We start from the raw sequence: 18932 nt of genomic DNA on the forward strand, positions 1-18932 counted from the left end.
ATTCTTTTCACAGTACCTGTGGGTACAATAACTTGACATTTACTCACTTTATTACTTGTTGCGATTGTGTACACTTGCACATTTCTGTCGTTCAAGTTTTGGTGCCGTTGACGGGACTGTTTTAAATTGTGAAATTGTTTTTTTGCATTTTGGTCTATTTTTTTTGTTAAATTTTAATTCCATTTTTTTATATTTGTTTAAGGTGTTTTTGAGTATTGATCAAATTATTGACTTACTCCCCATAGACCCAAAATGAAAGAACTTTCTGACAAAGGAGAAAACAAGCGAACCAAAGAAGGACTGCATATATGTTTTTTGAAAATCCAAACCAAAATCCAAGAGGAATATTCGCTTATAATACTCATAATCCGATTAATATTGTCGATGATAGAAACTGTGCCATTCAACAATATGCCATTCCTCTATTGCACAGCTCAATCCGAGTATTAGGAGACCCGAAATCGAGGCATAACAATTTGAGCTGAAGCCGATCATGTTCCAAATGTTGCAAAATATGTGTCAATTTAGTGGGATTACTACTGAAGATCCACATCTTCATCTTCGGCTATTCATGGAAGTGAGTGACTTATTTAAACTTGTCGGGGTGACTGAGGATGCCTTGAGACTGAGATTATTTCCATACTCCTTAAGAGATAGAGCACAAGCATGGTTGAACTCCCTACCGTTCGATTCCATAACTACATGCCAAGAGTTGGTTGAACGTTTCTTAATGAAATATTTCCCTCCATCTTTAACCGCAGGATCCAAAATGAAATCATTTCCTTTTAGCAACTTGATGAAGAATCTTTATATGAGGCATGGGAGCAGTTTAATGAGTTAATATGAAAGTGCCCTCATCATGGCATTCCTTGCTACGTTCAAATCTAAACTTTCTATATTGGTCTCAATATTCATACTAGAATGATGGTGGATGTTTCGGCAAATGGAGCCCTTCTTTCTAAGTCTTATAACGATGATTACGAGATTATTGAAAGAATTTCCAACAATAACTATCAGTGGCCAACCAACCGAATAGCCTCAAAAAGATGAGGAGCAGAGGTACATGAAGCGGACACACTTGCTTCTTTGGCAGCCCAAGTATCCTCTATGTCTTCTATGCTTAAAAACATAATTGTTAGTGGTTTCAATGGTAATCTGTCAGGTCAGAAGCTGAACCAGTTCGAGAATATTTCTTGTGCATAGTGTGGAGATGGCCATTTCTTTGAAACTTGCCCATTGAAACAAGAGTCAAATTATTACATGGGAAATCAGAATTAGAATGGTCTGAAATCAAATTTTTACAATTGTTCATGGCATAATCATTCAATTTCTCCATGAAGTAACCAATGGTGGACCATAGCGACTCTGTTATGCCATTTCGACCAAATTATATGTTGGAATATTCTCAACAAGTCCAACAACCCCCACCTACTGAATCTTCAAGTGATATTGAGAATCTGCTGAAGGAATACATAGCGAAGAATGATACCACTTTAAGAAATCTAGAGAATCAAATGGGTTAGCTAACCAAAGAACTTCGAAATAAGCCCCAAGGTATTTGGCCAAGTGATACAAAAAATCTGAGAAGCATGGGCAAAGAGCATTGGAAAATCGACACTTTACAAAGTGGGAAGACATGGGAACCCAAAGTTGTCGAGGTTGAAGATAAGCCTATTGTAGCTCAAGGCAAAGAGGAAGTTCAACTGAGTGTTGAAACTCCTATTCCACAAAAGTCAGATACGGTGATCCTTGATGAGGTAAACTCTAATCCTGTTAGTTGTGATTACCTAACACCCTTGTCAGATATAGAAAAATTTCCATAGATGAGTTGTCTGGTTAAAGCTAAGATTCCACCACTGCCATATACTCAACGATTCCAGAAGTAGCAAAATGATACTCAGTTGAAAGAAATATTTGATGAAGAGGTGACTTTTAATGACTTCGATGCTGCTAAATCCCCAGATGTAGTTGAAGTCTGTTGTACTATTTCGAAGATGGAATCGCTAGCTTCTATAGAGCTGGAGCTCAATGCTGTAGATGATCTGTTAGAATGTATTCTAATAGCGGATTCGCTAAATGATGATAAAGAGAGAATGTTTGGCTTTGTTAGAAGCTAAACCGAAGGGATTCACACAGGAAGTTCCATTGGAATCATTAGAGTTATTATCTCGGGAGTACACACAACCAAAAGTGTTGAAGAGCCAGTCTAATTGGAACAGAAGACATTGCCTCTTCATTTGAAATATGATTATTTGGGTTTATCTCCATTTTTACCTATCATGATTTGAGTTGAGTTCACCAAGAATCAAGAAGAAGAGTCATTTTTTGTTTTGGAAAAGCACAAAAAGGGTGTCGGATGGATTATAGCAGATATTCGATTCAAGGGTTGGAGGATTTGTAGGAATTACAAAAAGTTAAACAAGGCCACCAGGAAAGATCATTCCAGGTTTTCTTTCCCTAATAAGATGTTGGATAGATTTGATGGGAAAGAATATGATTTTTTCCTAAATGGTTATGGTTGGTATGACAAATGGCCATTTGACATCACTATGGTTAATAACGATCCTAAATAAAATGGTGGGAGTTCTATTCATTTTCTCTATCGTTATTTTATATTTTAATTTTTTTTCATTTGAATAAAATGATAGACTTAGATAAAATTTTCTTTGGTTCATTACATTAATTAAAACTATGTCTAAGAGATTGGGACTTAAGGGGGACCATCCGTGACCCCTCGAGTCTTTCCTGAGAGTTTAATTTAATGTAATTTTCAAAAAAAAAAATTCTAAGTAGCCCAAAGAATTTAAGTATTTCTTTTGTTAAATAAAGGATCAACTTTTAACCCAAGCACTAATTTCTTTGAGTTTTTTAAGTTTATTTTCGGTACAGGAGCTTAGGATCCAAAAAGGAGCTGCCATTGGGCTTAAGACACTACTAAGAAGGGAAATATTCAACCCTTTTCTACACAAACCTATAGCCCTTACCTTGCTCCACCGCCACTCCCAAGTAGCCCAATAGTGCATCTCACTTATCCGTTTAATGTTGCAGCCCTTAACTCTCTGATTCACCACGCTAGACATATCCATTCGAAGTCACCAACTACCGCACCTAAACTATCCTTAAAACTGCCACCCTCTTCAACTCTAAACCTTACCCTCAGCTACTCACCCACTTGTCCAAAAGTAAAACCACCCTTAACAGATTTCCTAAATTCGACACTAAGAGTCCATTTATCTAGCACCATTTCACGAAGTGAACAGTTTGGTATAATAGCTATGCTGCAACACATGTAGTTACAGCAATAAGATTACTGGAGATACTAAAAAATAAGGGATGACTCAATCAAAGATGCATTTAAATATATATTTCATAACCCATTTGTTTTTGTGCCTGAATTTCTAGACTTTATACTCGAACCATGAAATCCAATGTCGAGGAAGGAAAACGATGAGTCAAATTCTGAGGGATCTGCAAACAAATAAAAAGGAGGGATATTTACTTTATTTCATTTTCTTTCCTAGGTTATTTAATGTTTTAGGATTAGGTTCTATTAGGATTTTATTTTTCGCATAATAAAATAAGAGGTGGAAATTATAAATAAAAATGAACATTTTGCAAAGTACAAAGTGTGGTAATAGATAAATACATGTTTAGGATTGGATCTAAAGAAAGCTTGCTACTTAAGTAGTTAATTTGACTCACCTCCTCTTTTCTAGAGTCTTACCTGGTGTATATTATCTATTCACTTCACACCTCCGAATTGAGAAGTCACGGAGTCAATACAGGGTGTTGACAGACTTTTAAAAAATTTATTTTTTTTCCAGGACACTGCCCAGTCTGAGTACTGAGTCGCTTCAAAAATCATATCTTGAGTTTCCACCAACTCGAAAAATCATTTTGTGATTTTTCCCTGAAACTAGGACTCATGTCCCCACCTACGATTTTTTTCTAGAATTTTTGTCGGGCCAATTAGTACAGTTTATTAGTCAAGTCTCCCATGTTACAGGGGTCGACTACACTGACCTCTTCCATTCGACTTGGATATCTCTCTGCAGAGCTTCAATACTGATGCGTTTGTTTCTATGGAAATAGATCAGAGAAACCATGTATATGGTATGACCCTATTATCTCTGGTCAATTTTAGTGATTTCCAAAGGCGGACAGAATCCAGAACTGTTTGCCCCGTTCCACAGAACCCGAATATCTATACTGTACTTTCATATATTGTTTCTTATTCCATATGAAGTGGTTCATCAGTTCGTTTACATATTTATTCACTATTTTATTCCACTCCTACGTTTTTGTGATTTTCAAATCTACACTGTGCTGTCAGCATCTGTTTTCAAGGTAAACTTTACCTATTTTGTGGTTACCATGACCAACTAGGGTTTTCCATACATAGTCACATGTGATCATATTAGCCATTCCAAGGCTGTCATTGCCACCTTCATTTCAACCATGTCACATCGTGAAACCATATATAATAACAACAAATGGTCTAATGCCTACTCCACTTCTACGAGCCACTTTCGCATGGCTTTACACAATACATCACAAAGACTTAAACAACAGGGGTAGTCCTATACATGCCATATCCGAGTTCATCTAAAAGAGTACCAAAAGAGCTTTGATAGTGTAGATGACTTCGACTTCGCTGATCCCGAATCCGATAGCTGACGAACAAAATCTATAAAACAGAGGCCAAAGCAACCGGGTAAGCATTTTAAGCTTAGTAGTCTCAAGTAATGATCGGCTTTGACTACAGTATTACATTCACATAGCTAACTAATCACTTTATTAACCACATTTCTAATATACTTACTTCACACTTCATCAACATTATACACAAGGTATCAACCTTTCTAAAAGCCAAAATTCGTTAGCGATCCACGAATACTATTTAAAACGAATCGACTTTTCCAATGCACATGCAAACATACCTTATCATTCGGGTTGGTCAAGCATATTTATTAAATTAGTTACAGCACAAAACGCTCATTCAACCCAAGTTTCTTCGGTATTTAACCGAATACAGCCGCAAACAATTGCTTCGGTCTTAACCCGGACATATCACTCGCATAATTGCCTTCGGTCTTAGCCCGATATATCATCCGCTAATTGCCTTCGGTCATAGCCCGGATATATCACTCGCATAATGCCTTCGGGTCTTAGCCCGGATATATCAACTCGCATAATTGCCTTCGGTCTTAGCCCGGATATATCATCTCGATATTGCCTTCGGTCTAGCCAGATATATAACTCGCATATTGCCTTCGGGTCTTAGCCCGGATATAATCCAATGTCATGCACAATATATCAATAATCATAACACATCCATATCATTTCTTCGTACTAGGCTCAAACACAAAACATTTATTAAACCTTTCAAATTTCGGCTCAGTAGCCACACACAAAGAGCATGATTTCAATTGGCTTTATAGATAGTCTCTAAGCACATTCGACTATCCGTCATAGTATGACTATTCATTTCAATATAATTCAAGTAGGGTCATTACTCGAAGACTTACCTCAAATGTCGTCGAACGACTTCAACGGCTATTCATTACTTTTTCCTTCCCTTTATCGGATCTAGTTCCCCTTGCTCTTGAGCTTAAGTTCAACAAATTTAAATAGTCATTATCGACTATTCAAGTATTACTTTCAGAATAATAATATATATTGATCCGACTTTCACACACATAGATTATAGTAAGCTTTATAATAATCAATAAATAATTCATCGGCAAACTTCATTAATGTTTACAACAAAATCACATATTCACTACGAGCTGTTTTCCTGAGCAGTAGTTACTAAATTACTTATAACTGGAGCTACTAACTCCAAATCACTTGCCGCTAAATTTTCCCTGAATATAGACTCGTATATCTTCCATCCATAAATTTCAGAATTTTAGGCTTGGCCAATCAATACCAGATTTTCTTAAGTTTCCCCTATTTCACTGTTTGACTATTCTGACCACTCTTCACTACGAATCCAATTTCTCACTTTACAGAATTCCAAATGTGTTGTATTTAATCTCATTTGAAACTAGACTCATTAAGGAGTCTAGCATATAAATTTTATCTTATAATCATTTTTGTACAATTTATAATGATTTTCTAAAACAGAACAGGGAATCCAGCAGTCATTTTGACTCAGCCCCAATACTTCAAATATCTCTAGATCGGTAACTCTTTTGTTTCTTGTTTCTTTTGTAAGAATAACCCTTGAAGCTTTATGACATAATTCACTCAGCTTCTAATTCAAATCCTACAAATTATGGCGATTTTCGAAACCACCTTACTACTGCTGTCCCAAGTAGATTATTACCAATTCACCATTTATCATCAACGCCGCACACAAATACCTACATACTCTATGTATATGAACCGTCTATAATTAATTTATAACCTATTCGCCCTTACTACTTAAACTAGCCTTCATATGTAATTATATATTATGACCTAATACAACAATTTCATATAGGTTTCTTCTAAGCTAATAATAACCGAACCATTTAGTCAAGCTTAAGGCGATTCTATTTTGTTCAAATTAAGGTCACACTCCCTTAAAAGAAATTCTAGCCTTCTTAACTTTAATTAGCTACTACCTATTCTTTAAACATTAAATACAATGCAATTAACATTTAAACCTTTATACCGAATTTGCTCACACAATAGTCCTTGACCGAAAGTTCTTAGACTCTAGCTACCCTAATGTCATTCCTTGAAACACATCCGAATATCACGTTCAACACCTCCCATCAACAAGTTAAAATTTCTCAAATTCAACTACTAGTGCTTTTATAAACATAAACAAAAATACATTAAACATTATTTCCCCAAGAATCAATAGCATAACCGAATACATATATTTCTTTCTCCCTAAATTAGATTCGGCAATCCCATAAACCATATTAACCTTAACTTTCAAGCTAAAACAATTAACAATTTAATACATCCAACCTAACTATCCATCTAATGTCATCAAAACTTCTACTAAAAATTTTAAGCTCCTAGGCCGAAATTCAACCCTCATAAATAACCTAATTTCAATCCAAGATTCAAGTAAAATTTAAACCAATCCTCCAAATTATGCATACATTTTCAAGAGTGGCATAAAACATACCTTTTTGTATCAAAACACCCTAGCCGAAATTCAACAAGAGTTTTTCTTTTCTTTCTTCTAGTTTCGGCAATGGAGAAGTAAAGATGAAACACTTTGGTTTCTCCTCCCACTTCTCATTATATTATTTCCTTTAATTCTATAATTCCTTTAATTTCAATTATTAAATCATTTGTTAATACAAATTATTTTAATTTTTGAATTAGTGGAGCATATTCTTTCCTTGGCCGGCCACCATGTTTATCATGGGTAAATTGACATGCAAAACCACTCCTTTCAATGCATGTACTATTAGACCATGTAAAATTAACCTCTCACTTTCCAACAAAGTTTCATATAAGTCCATATTAATAAATCACATAAAGATGATCAAATTAATGCATGAAACTTTCACACATGCATTTACTCACATCATAAACACAGAATATAACTTTAATTATTTATAAGACTCGGTTTAGCAGTCCCGAAACCACTTCCCGACTAGGGTCAGTTTGGGCTGTCACAACTCTCCCCCACTTAAGAATTTTCGTCCCCGAAAATCTTACCGGTGAATAGGTTTGGGTATCGTTCTTTCATCGAGCTCTCAGTTTCCCAAGTAGCTTCCTCGATCCAGTGTTTGAGCCATAACACCTTAACTAACGGAACCCTTCTGTTTCGCAACTCTTTCACTTCACGAGCTAGGATACGAATCGGTTCTTCTTCATAACTCAAGTCAGATTGAATTTCAACTTCCGAGGGATTAATCACATGTGACGGATCGGATCTATAACGTCGAAGCATCGAAACATGAAAAACATTGTGAATCCTTTCAAGTTCAGGGGGTAAAATCAATCTATATGCCACTGAACCAATTCTTTCGGATATTTCATACGGCCCAATGAATCTTGGGCTCAACTTACCCTTACGGCCGAACCTGAGTATCTTTTTCCAAGGTGAAACCTTAAGGAACACTTTGTCTCCCACCTGATACTCGATGTCTTTTCGTTTCAAATCTGCGTACGACTTCTGACGATCCGTGGCTACTTTCAGACTTTCACGGATTACCTTTACTTTCTGTTCAGCATCTTTAATCAAATCAACTCCGAAAATTTTACTTTCACCGAGCTCGGTCCAAAACAATGGTGTACGGCATTTACGACCGTACAAAGCCTCGTAGGGTGCCATCTTAATACTTGATTGAAAACTATTGTTGTAAGCGAATTCAATCAAAGGTAAGTACCGTTCCCATGAACTACTGAACTCGAGGATGCAACATCTCAACATATCCTCAAGTATCTGAATTATCCGCTCGGATTGACCATCTGTTTGTGGATGAAAAGCGGTGCTAAAATGCAGCTTGGTACCCAAAGCTTCTTGCAATTTCTTCCAAAATCGTGAGGTGAATCTCGGATCTCTATCCGACACAATAGAAATCGGTACCCCGTGTAATCTCACAATCTGAGAAACATACAATTCAGCTAGTTTATCCAATGAAAAATCCGTGCGCACGGGGATAAAGTGAGCCGACTTAGTTAGTCTATCGACAACAACCCAAATCGCATCTTTCTTACTTGCTGACAATGGCAGTCCGGACACAAGGTCCATTGTGACTCGATCCCATTTCCACTCGGGTATCATGATCGGCTGAAGTAGTCCTGAAGGCACTTGATGTTCCGCTTTCACTTGTTGACATATTAAACATCTCGAAATAAAGTCGGAGATGTCTCGTTTCATACCATGCCACCAAAACTGACGTTTCAAATCGTTGTACATTTTTGTACTCCCCGGGTGAATTGACATCCGGCTACAATGGGCTTCGTTCAGAATCATCGAAATGAGTTCCGAATTCCTTGGAACACATAAACGACTTCTGAACCTCAAACAATCATCACCATCAATTTGAAACTCCGATTCCTTGTTCGGAACACACTCAGCCCGTTTTGCAACCAATTCATCATCGGCTTTCTGAGCTTCACGGATTTGATGAGTCAATAATGGTTTGGCTTTTAATTCAGCTACTAACACATTGTCGGGTAGAACAGACAAATGCACATTCATCGCTCGTAAAGCAAACAATGACTTCCGGCTTAAGGCGTCCGCAACCACATTAGCCTTTCCCGGGTGGTAATCAATGACAAGCTCGTAATCTTTCAACAACTCAAGCCAACGTCTTTGTCGCAGATTCAAGTCTCGCTGAGTCATCAAATATTTGAGACTTTTGTGGTCCGAAAATACATGGCACTTCTCACCAAACAGATAGTGTCGCCATATTTTTAAAGCAAATACGATGGCAGCTAGTTCGAGATCATGGGTCGGATAATTCCTCTCGTGTGGCTTCAATTGTCTCGATGCATAGGCCACGACTCGACCTTCTTGCATCAATACGCAACCCAACCCAAGTAGGGATGCGTCACTATAAATGACAAACTCTTTACCTGATTCGGGTTGCACCAAAATTGGAGCTTCAGTCAAATGAGTTTTCAGTTGGTCGAAACTTTTCTGACATTTCTCCGTCCACTCGAACCTAACATCCTTTTGAAGTAGCTTCGTCATTGGTGTGGCTATCATCGAGAAACCCTTCACAAATCGTCGGTAATAACCGGCGAGCCCCAAAAAGCTCCGAACTTCAGTAACATTTCTCGGAGGTTTCCAGTCAAGTATGGCTGAAATTTTGTTCGGGTCAACTCGAATACCCGATGCGGATACCACATGACCCAAGAAGCTAACCTCTCTTAACCAGAACTCACACTTACTGAACTTAGCATATAACTGCTTATCCCGTAAAATTTGCAACACTAGTCTCAGATGCTCAGCATGTTCGGTCTCATCTCTTGAATAGACCAAAATGTCATCAATGAACACAACTACGAACCGATCCAAATACGGTCTGAAGATCCGATTCATCAAATCCATAAATACTGCAGGGGCATTAGTGAGCCCAAACGGCATCACTAAGAATTCGTAGTGACCATATCTCGTTCTGAAGGCAGTTTTAGGAATATCGGGATCTCGAATTCGCAACTGATAATAGCCCGATCTCAAATCTATTTTTGAGAACACGGAGGCTCCCTTCAGTTGGTCGAACAAATCATCGATGCGCGGCAACGGATATTTGTTCTTTATCGTCACTTTATTCAGCTGACGATAGTCAATGCACAACCTCATGGTTCCGTCCTTCTTTTTCACGAACAATACTGGTGCACCCCAAGGTGAGAAACTTGGGCGAGCGAAACCTCTATCCGTCAGTTCTTGCAACTGAGCTTTCAACTCCTTTAACTCGGTTGGTGCCATACGATACGGAGCTATCGAAATCGGCGTAGTCCCAGGTACAAGCTCAATACCAAACTCTACCTCCCGAACAGGTGGTAAACCCGGTAATTCTTCCGGAAAAACATCCGGGTATTCACAAACCACCGGCACAGATTCGGGTTTCTTTTCTAATTCTTTGTCACCAAGTACATACGCAAGGTATGCTTCGCACCCTTTTCTTACATATTTCTGTGCCAACATTGCTGATATTACAGCTGGCATCCCCTCCAAGTCCGCAGACTCAATTTGGATTACTTCGTTATTTGCGCACCTCAAATCAATGGTCTTGCTCTTGCAATTCACAACCGCATCATGCGCGGTCAACCAATCCAAACCAAGGATAACATCAAATTCATCAAACGGCAAAAGCATCAAGTCCGCCGGAAAACAGGAACCTCGAATTTCCAGGGGACATTTCTTACACACTTTGTCGACAAGCACATAACGACCCAAGGGATTTGACACCCGAATTACAAACTCAGTAGACTCAATAGGTAAAGTCTTACTGGATGCTAAGGTTTCACATATGTAAGAATGAGTAGAACCGGGGTCAATCAAAGCAATTACATTAGTATCAAAGAGAGTAAAAGTACCGGTAATAACATCAGGCGAAGAAGCATCCTCGCGGGCACGTATAGCATATGCTCTAGCAGGTGCACGAGCCTCGGATCTGGTCGTAGCATCTCTAGATCCTCTCTGACCACCACTAGCATTGCCCGTATTTCTAGATGGTCTACCTCGAGCAGTGGTAGCACCCGGTTTCCCACTCTGATTTACATTCTGTTCAGACAGCCTCGGGCAATCTTTAATGAAGTGGTCCACTGATCCGCACTTGTAACAGGAGCGGTCATGGAATCTACAACTCCCCAAATGCCATTTACCGCAATGTCGACATTCCGTTCGGCCTCGACGTTCATTCCCAACACTGGCAACCGAAGTGCCTCGTGTACCCACAGGGGGTCGATCACGATCTCGTCTAAAAAGGCCCGAAGTGCCTCTAGACCGGCCCACATCATCTCGAAATTTCTTCGATGCCTGTCGAAGAGACTTTCCCGAGGATCTTTTACGAAACTCCCCAGTTCCCACATCAACTTTTTGTTTTTCCTTTCTAAGCTCTTCGGCTTTACAAGCTCGCTCGACAAGTACTACGAACTCTCGTATTTCAAGAATGCCAACGAACATTTTTATATCTTCATTCAGCCCATCTTCGAAGCGTTTACACATGACAGCCTCGGACGAAACACATTCCCGAGCGTATCTACTAAGTCTAACAAATTTTCGCTCGTAATCAGTAACTGACATAGAACCTTGCTTAAGCTCAAGAAATTCCTTCCGTTTTTGATCAACAAATCTCTGACTGATATACTTTTTCCGAAACTCAGTTTGGAAAAACTCCCAAGTTACTTGCTCCCGGGGCACAACAGAAGTCAGAGTACTCCACCAATAGTAGGCAGAATCACGTAGCAAGGAGATAGCACACTTTAGGCATTCATCGGGTGTACAAGATAGCTCATCGAGTACCCGGACAGTGTTGTCCAACCAAAATTCAGCTTGCTCGGCATCGTCGCTATCCGTAGCTTTAAATTCAGTAGCCCCATGTTTTCGGATTCTGTCAACTGGGGGCTTATTTGACCTTATTTGGTCAGTTACCGGAGGTATTGTAGGTGCGGGGGTGGTGTTTGTCGGGAATGGAGGTTGTGGAACAGCCGTGTTAGTTCGAATGTATTGGTTGAACCAATCATTCATCACGCTATAGAAAGCTTGTCTAGCTTCATCATTCGGGTTACTCGCATTAGGTTGAGAGTCCACCGGCGCTGTCCCTTGTGCGGGAGCAGGCGCTACACTCTCAAGATCATCAGCTACCGCTCGGTCGGGATCGGGCTCCATTACTATAAATAAACACATTTGCAAATGTCAGAAATCACCACACTATCAATTAATCACATAAAATGGCATGTATAGCTAGACCCCAACACATTACGGTAGTCCTAGAATCGACTAAACCGTAGCTCTGATACCAATCAATTGTAACACCCCGAACCCGAGACCGTCACCGGAGTCGAATACGAGGTGTTGACAGACTTTTAAAATTTTTTTTTCCAGACACCGCCCAGTCTGAGTACTAGTCGCTTCAAAAATCATATCTTGAGTTTCACAACTCGAAAATCAATTTGTGATTTTTCCCTGAAACTAGACTCATGTCCCACCTACGAATTTTTTTCTAGAATTTTTGGTCGGGCCAATTAGTACAGTTTATTAGTCAAAGTCTCCCATGTTACAGGGGTCGACTACACTGACCTCTTCCCATTACGACTTGGATATCTCTCTGCACAGAGCTTCAATACTGATGCCGTTTGTTTCTATGGAAACTAGACTCAGAGAGGAAACCATGCATATATGGTATGACCCCTAATTATCTCTGGTCAATTTATAGTGAATTTCCAAAGGCGGAACAGAGAATCCAGAAACTGTTCTGGCCCCGTTCCACAAGAACCCGAATATCTATTACTGTACTGTTCATATGATTGTTTCGTTACTTCCATATGAAAGTAGGTTCATCAAGGTTCGATTACATAATTTATTCACTATTTAATTCCACTCCTACGAATTTTTGTGATTTTTCAAATCTACACCACTGTTGCTGTCAGCATCTGTTTTCAAGGTAAACTTTACCTATTTTGTGGTTACCATGGACCAACTAGGGTTTTTCCATACATAGGTCCACATGTGATCATATTTAGCCATTCCAATGGCTGATCATTAGCCCAACACTTCCATTTCAAACCATAGTCACATCGTGAAACCATATATACATACACAAACACAAATGGTCTAATGCCGTACTCCACTTCTACGAGCCACTTTCGCATGGCTTTACACACATACATCACAAAAAGAACTTAAACAACAGGGGGTAGTCCTATACATGCCATATCCAGAGTTCATCTAAAAGAGTACCAAAAGAGCTTTGATAGTGTAGATGACTTCGACTTCGCTGATCCCGAATCCGATAGCTGACGAACAAAATCTATAAAACAGAGAGCCAAAGCAACCGGGTAAGCATTTTAAGCTTAGTAAGTCTCAAGTAATGAAATCGGCTTTGACTACAGTATTACATTCACATAGCTAACTAAATCACTTTATTAACACACATTCTCATAATCATACTTACTTCACACTTCATCAACATATATACACAAGGTATCAACCTTTCTAAAAGCCGAAAATTCGTTAGCCGATCGCACGAATACTATTTAAAACGAATCGACTTTTCCAATGCACATGCAAACATACCTTATCATTCGGGTTGGTCAAGCATATTTATTAAATTAGTTACAGCACAAAACGCTCACATTCAAACCCAAGTTTCTTCGGTATTTAACCGAATACAGCCGCAAACACATTTGCCTTCGGGTCTTAACCCGGACATATCAACTCGCATAATTGCCTTCGGGTCTTAGCCCGGATATATCATCTCGCATAATTGCCTTCGGGTCATAGCCCGGATATATCAACTCGCATAATTGCCTTCGGGTCTTAGCCCGGATATATCAACTCGCATAATTGCCTTCGGGTCTTAGCCCGGATATATCATCTCGCATAATTGCCTTCGGGTCATAGCCCGGATATATCAACTCGCATAATTGCCTTCGGGTCTTAGCCCGGATATAATCCAATGCTCATGCACACATATATCAATAATCATAACACATCCATATCATTTCTTCGTTACTAAGGCTCAAACACAAAACATTTATTAAACCTTTCAAATTTCGGCTCAGTAGCCACACACAAAGAGCATGATTTCAATTGGCTTTATAAGATAGTCTCTAAGCACATTCGACTATCCGTCATAGTATGACTATTCATTTCAATATAATTCAAGTAGGGTCATTACTCGAAGACTTACCTCAAATGTCGTCGAACGACTTCAACGGCTATTCAATTACTTTTTCCTTCCCTTTATCGGATCTAGTTCCCCTTTGCTCTTGAGCTTAAGTTCAACAAAATTTAAAATAGTCATTAATCGACTATTCAAGTATTACTTTCAGAATAATAATATATATATTGATCCGACTTTCACACACATAGATTATAGTAAGCTTTATAATAATCAATAAATAATTCATCGGCAAACTTTCATTAATGTTTACAACAAAATCACATATTCACTACGAGCTGTTTTCCTGAGCAGTAGTTACTAAATTACTTATAACTGGAGCTACTAAACTCCAAATCACTTGCCGCTAAATTTTCCCTGAATATAGACTCGTATATCTTCCATCCATAAAATTTTCAGAATTTTAGGCTTGGCCAATCAATACCAGATTTTTCTTAAAGTTTCCCCTATTTCACTGTTTGACTATTCTGACCACTCTTCACTACGAATCCAATTTCTCACTTTACAGAATTCCAAATGTGTTGTATTTAATCTCATTTGAAACTAGACTCATTAAGGAGTCTAAGCATATAAATTTTATCTTATAATCATTTTTGTACAATTTATAATGATTTTCTAAAAACAGAACAGGGAATCCAGCAGTCATTTTGACTCAGCCCCACAATACTTCAAATTTCTCTAGATCGGTAACTCTTTTGTTTCTATAGTTTCTTTTGTAAGAAAATAGACCCTTGAAGCTTTAATGACATAATTCACTCAGCTTCTAATTCAACTCCTACAAATTATGGCGATTTTCGAAAACCACCTTACTACTGCTGTCCCAAGTAGATTATTACCAATTCACCATTTATCATCAATGCCGCACACACAAATACCTACATACTCCTATGTATATGAACCGTCTATAATTAATTTATAACCTATTCGCCCTTACTACTTAAACTTAGCCTTCATATGTAATTATATATTATGACCTAATACAACAATTTCATATAGGTTTCTTCTAAGCTAATAATAACCGAACCATTTAGTCAAGCTTAAGGCCGATTCTATTTTGTTCAAATTAAGGTCACACTCCCTTAAAAGAAATTCTAGCCTTCTTAACTTTAATTAGCTACTACCTATTCTTTAAACATTAAATACAATGCAATTAACATTTAAACCTTTATACCGAATTTGCTCACACAATAGTCCTTGACCGAAAGTTCTTAGACTCTAGCTACCCTAATGTCATTCCTTGAAACACATCCGAATATCACGTTCAACACCTCCCATCAACAAGTTAAAATTTCTCAAATTCAACTACTAGTGCTTTTATAAAACATAAACAAAAATACATTAAACATTATTTCCCCAAGAATCAATAGCATAACCGAATACATATATTTCTTTCTCCCTAAATTAGATTCGGCAATCCCATAAACCATATTAACCTTAACTTTCAAGCTAAAACAATTAACAATTTAATACATCCAACCTAACTATCCATCTAATGTCATCAAAACTTCTACTAAAAATTTTAAGCTCCTAGGCCGAAATTCAACCCTCATAAATAACCTAATTTCAATCCAAGATTCAAGTAAAATTTAAACCAATCCTCCAAATTATGCATACATTTTCAAGAGTGGCATAAAACATACCTTTTTGTATCAAAACACCCTAGCCGAAATTCAACAAGAGTTTTTCTTCTTTCTTTCTTCTAGTTTCGGCAATGGAGAAGTAAAGATGAAACACTTTGGTTTCTCCTCCCACTTCTCATTATATTATTTCCTTTAATTCTATAATTCCTTTAATTTCAATTATTAAATCATTTGTTAATACAAAATTATTTTAATTTTTGAATTAGTGGAGCATATTCTTTCCTTGGCCGGCCACCATGTTTATCATGGGTAAATTGACATGCAAAACCACTCCTTTCAATGCATGTACTATTAGACCATTGTAAAATTAACCTCTCACTTTCCAACAAAGTTTCATATAAGTCCATATTAATAAATTCACATAAAGATGATCAAATTAATGCATGAAACTTTCACACATGCATTTACTCACATCATAAACACAGAATATAACTTTTAATTATTTATAAGACTCGGTTTAGCAGTCCCGAAACCACTTCCCGACTAGGGTCAGTTTTGGGCTGTCACAACTCTCCCCCACTTAAGAAATTTTCGTCCCCGAAAATCTTACCGGTGAATAGGTTTGGGTATCGTTCTTTCATCGAGCTCTCAGTTTCCCAAGTAGCTTCCTCGATCCAGTGTTTGAGCCATAACACCTTAACTAACGGAACCCTTCTGTTTCGCAACTCTTTCACTTCACGAGCTAGGATACGAATCGGTTCTTCTTCATAACTCAAGTCAGATTGAATTTCAACTTCCGAGGGATTAATCACATGTGACGGATCGGATCTATAACGTCGAAGCATCGAAACATGAAAAACATTGTGAATCCTTTCAAGTTCAGGGGGTAAAATCAATCTATATGCCACTGAACCAATTCTTTCGGATATTTCATACGGCCCAATGAATCTTGGGCTCAACTTACCTTTACGGCCGAACCTGAGTATCTTTTTCCAAGGTGAAACCTTAAGGAACACTTTGTCTCCCACCTGATACTCGATGTCTTTTCGTTTCAAATCTGCGTACGACTTCTGACGATCCGTGGCTACTTTCAGACTTTCACGGATTACCTTTACTTTCTGTTCAGCATCTTTAATCAAATCAACTCCGAAAATTTTACTTTCACCGAGCTCGGTCCAAAACAATGGTGTACGGCATTTACGACCGTACAAAGCCTCGTAGGGTGCCATCTTAATACTTGATTGAAAACTATTGTTGTAAGCGAATTCAATCAAAGGTAAGTACCGTTCCCATGAACTACTGAACTCGAGGATGCAACATCTCAACATATCCTCAAGTATCTGAATTATCCGCTCGGATTGACCATCTGTTTGTGGATGAAAAGCGGTGCTAAAATGCAGCTTGGTACCCAAAGCTTCTTGCAATTTCTTCCAAAATCGTGAGGTGAATCTCGGATCTCTATCCGACACAATAGAAATCGGTACCCCGTGTAATCTCACAATCTGAGAAACATACAATTCAGCTAGTTTATCCAATGAAAATCCGTACGCACGGGGATAAAGTGAGCCGACTTAGTTAGTCTATCGACAACAACCCAAATCGCATCTTTCTTACTTGCTGACAATGGCAGTCCGGACACAAGGTCCATTGTGACTCGATCCCATTTCCACTCGGGTATCATGATCGGCTGAAGTAGTCCTGAAGGCACTTGATGTTCCGCTTTCACTTGTTGACATATTAAACATCTCGAAATAAAGTCGGAGATGTCTCGTTTCATACCATGCCACCAAAACTGACGTTTCAAATCGTTGTACATTTTTGTACTCCCCGGGTGAATTGACATCCGGCTACAATGGGCTTCGTTCAGAATCATCGAAATGAGTTCCGAATTCCTTGGAACACATAAACGACTTCTGAACCTCAAACAATCATCACCATCAATTTGAAACTCCGATTCCTTGTTCGGAACACACTCAGCCCGTTTTGCAACCAATTCATCATCGGCTTTCTGAGCTTCACGGATTTGATGAGTCAATAATGGTTTGGCTTTTAATTCAGCTACTAACACATTGTCGGGTAGAACAGACAAATGCACATTCATCGCTCGTAAAGCAAACAATGACTTCCGGCTTAAGGCGTCCGCAACCACATTAGCCTTTCCCGGGTGGTAATCAATGACAAGCTCGTAATCTTTCAACAACTCAAGCCAACGTCTTTGTCGCAGATTCAAGTCTCGCTGAGTCATCAAATATTTGAGACTTTTGTGGTCCGAAAATACATGGCACTTCTCACCAAACAGATAGTGTCGCCATATTTTAAAGCAAATACGATGGCAGCTAGTTCGAGATCATGGGTCGGATAATTCCTCTCGTGTGGCTTCAATTGTCTCGATGCATAGGCCACGACTCGACCTTCTTGCATCAATACGCAACCCAACCCAAGTAGGGATGCGTCACTATAAATGACAAACTCTTTACCTGATTCGGGTTGCACCAAAATTGGAGCTTCAGTCAAATGAGTTTTCAGTTGGTCGAAACTTTTCTGACATTTCTCCGTCCACTCGAACCTAACATCCTTTTGAAGTAGCTTCGTCATTGGTGTGGCTATCATCGAGAAACCCTTCACAAATCGTCGGTAATAACCGGCGAGCCCCAAAAAGCTCCGAACTTCAGTAACATTTCTCGGAGGTTTCCAGTCAAGTATGGCTGAAATTTTGTTCGGGTCAACTCGAATACCCGATGCGGATACCACATGACCCAAGAAGCTAACCTCTCTTAACCAGAACTCACACTTACTGAACTTAGCATATAACTGCTTATCCCGTAAAATTTGCAACACTAGTCTCAGATGCTCAGCATGTTCGGTCTCATCTCTTGAATAGACCAAAATGTCATCAATGAACACAACTACGAACCGATCCAAATACGGTCTGAAGATCCGATTCATCAAATCCATAAATACTGCAGGGGCATTAGTGAGCCCAAACGGCATCACTAAGAATTCGTAGTGACCATATCTCGTTCTGAAGGCAGTTTTA

General features: G+C 38.7%; 1 non-coding gene across 1 annotated transcript; it reads right to left on the reverse strand.

Moving 5' to 3' along the window:
* Positions 1-759: 759 nt before the first annotated feature.
* On the reverse strand, positions 760-866 carry LOC121226836 (small nucleolar RNA R71). The gene has a single exon (XR_005924525.1). It is a non-coding gene; the product is annotated as a small nucleolar RNA R71 (small nucleolar RNA).
* Positions 867-18932: the final 18066 nt, after the last annotated feature.

Source organism: Gossypium hirsutum, unplaced genomic scaffold (assembly GCF_007990345.1).
Source record: "Gossypium hirsutum isolate 1008001.06 unplaced genomic scaffold, Gossypium_hirsutum_v2.1 scaffold_482, whole genome shotgun sequence".
In the NCBI taxonomy this organism is placed as follows: Eukaryota; Viridiplantae; Streptophyta; class Magnoliopsida; order Malvales; family Malvaceae; genus Gossypium; species Gossypium hirsutum.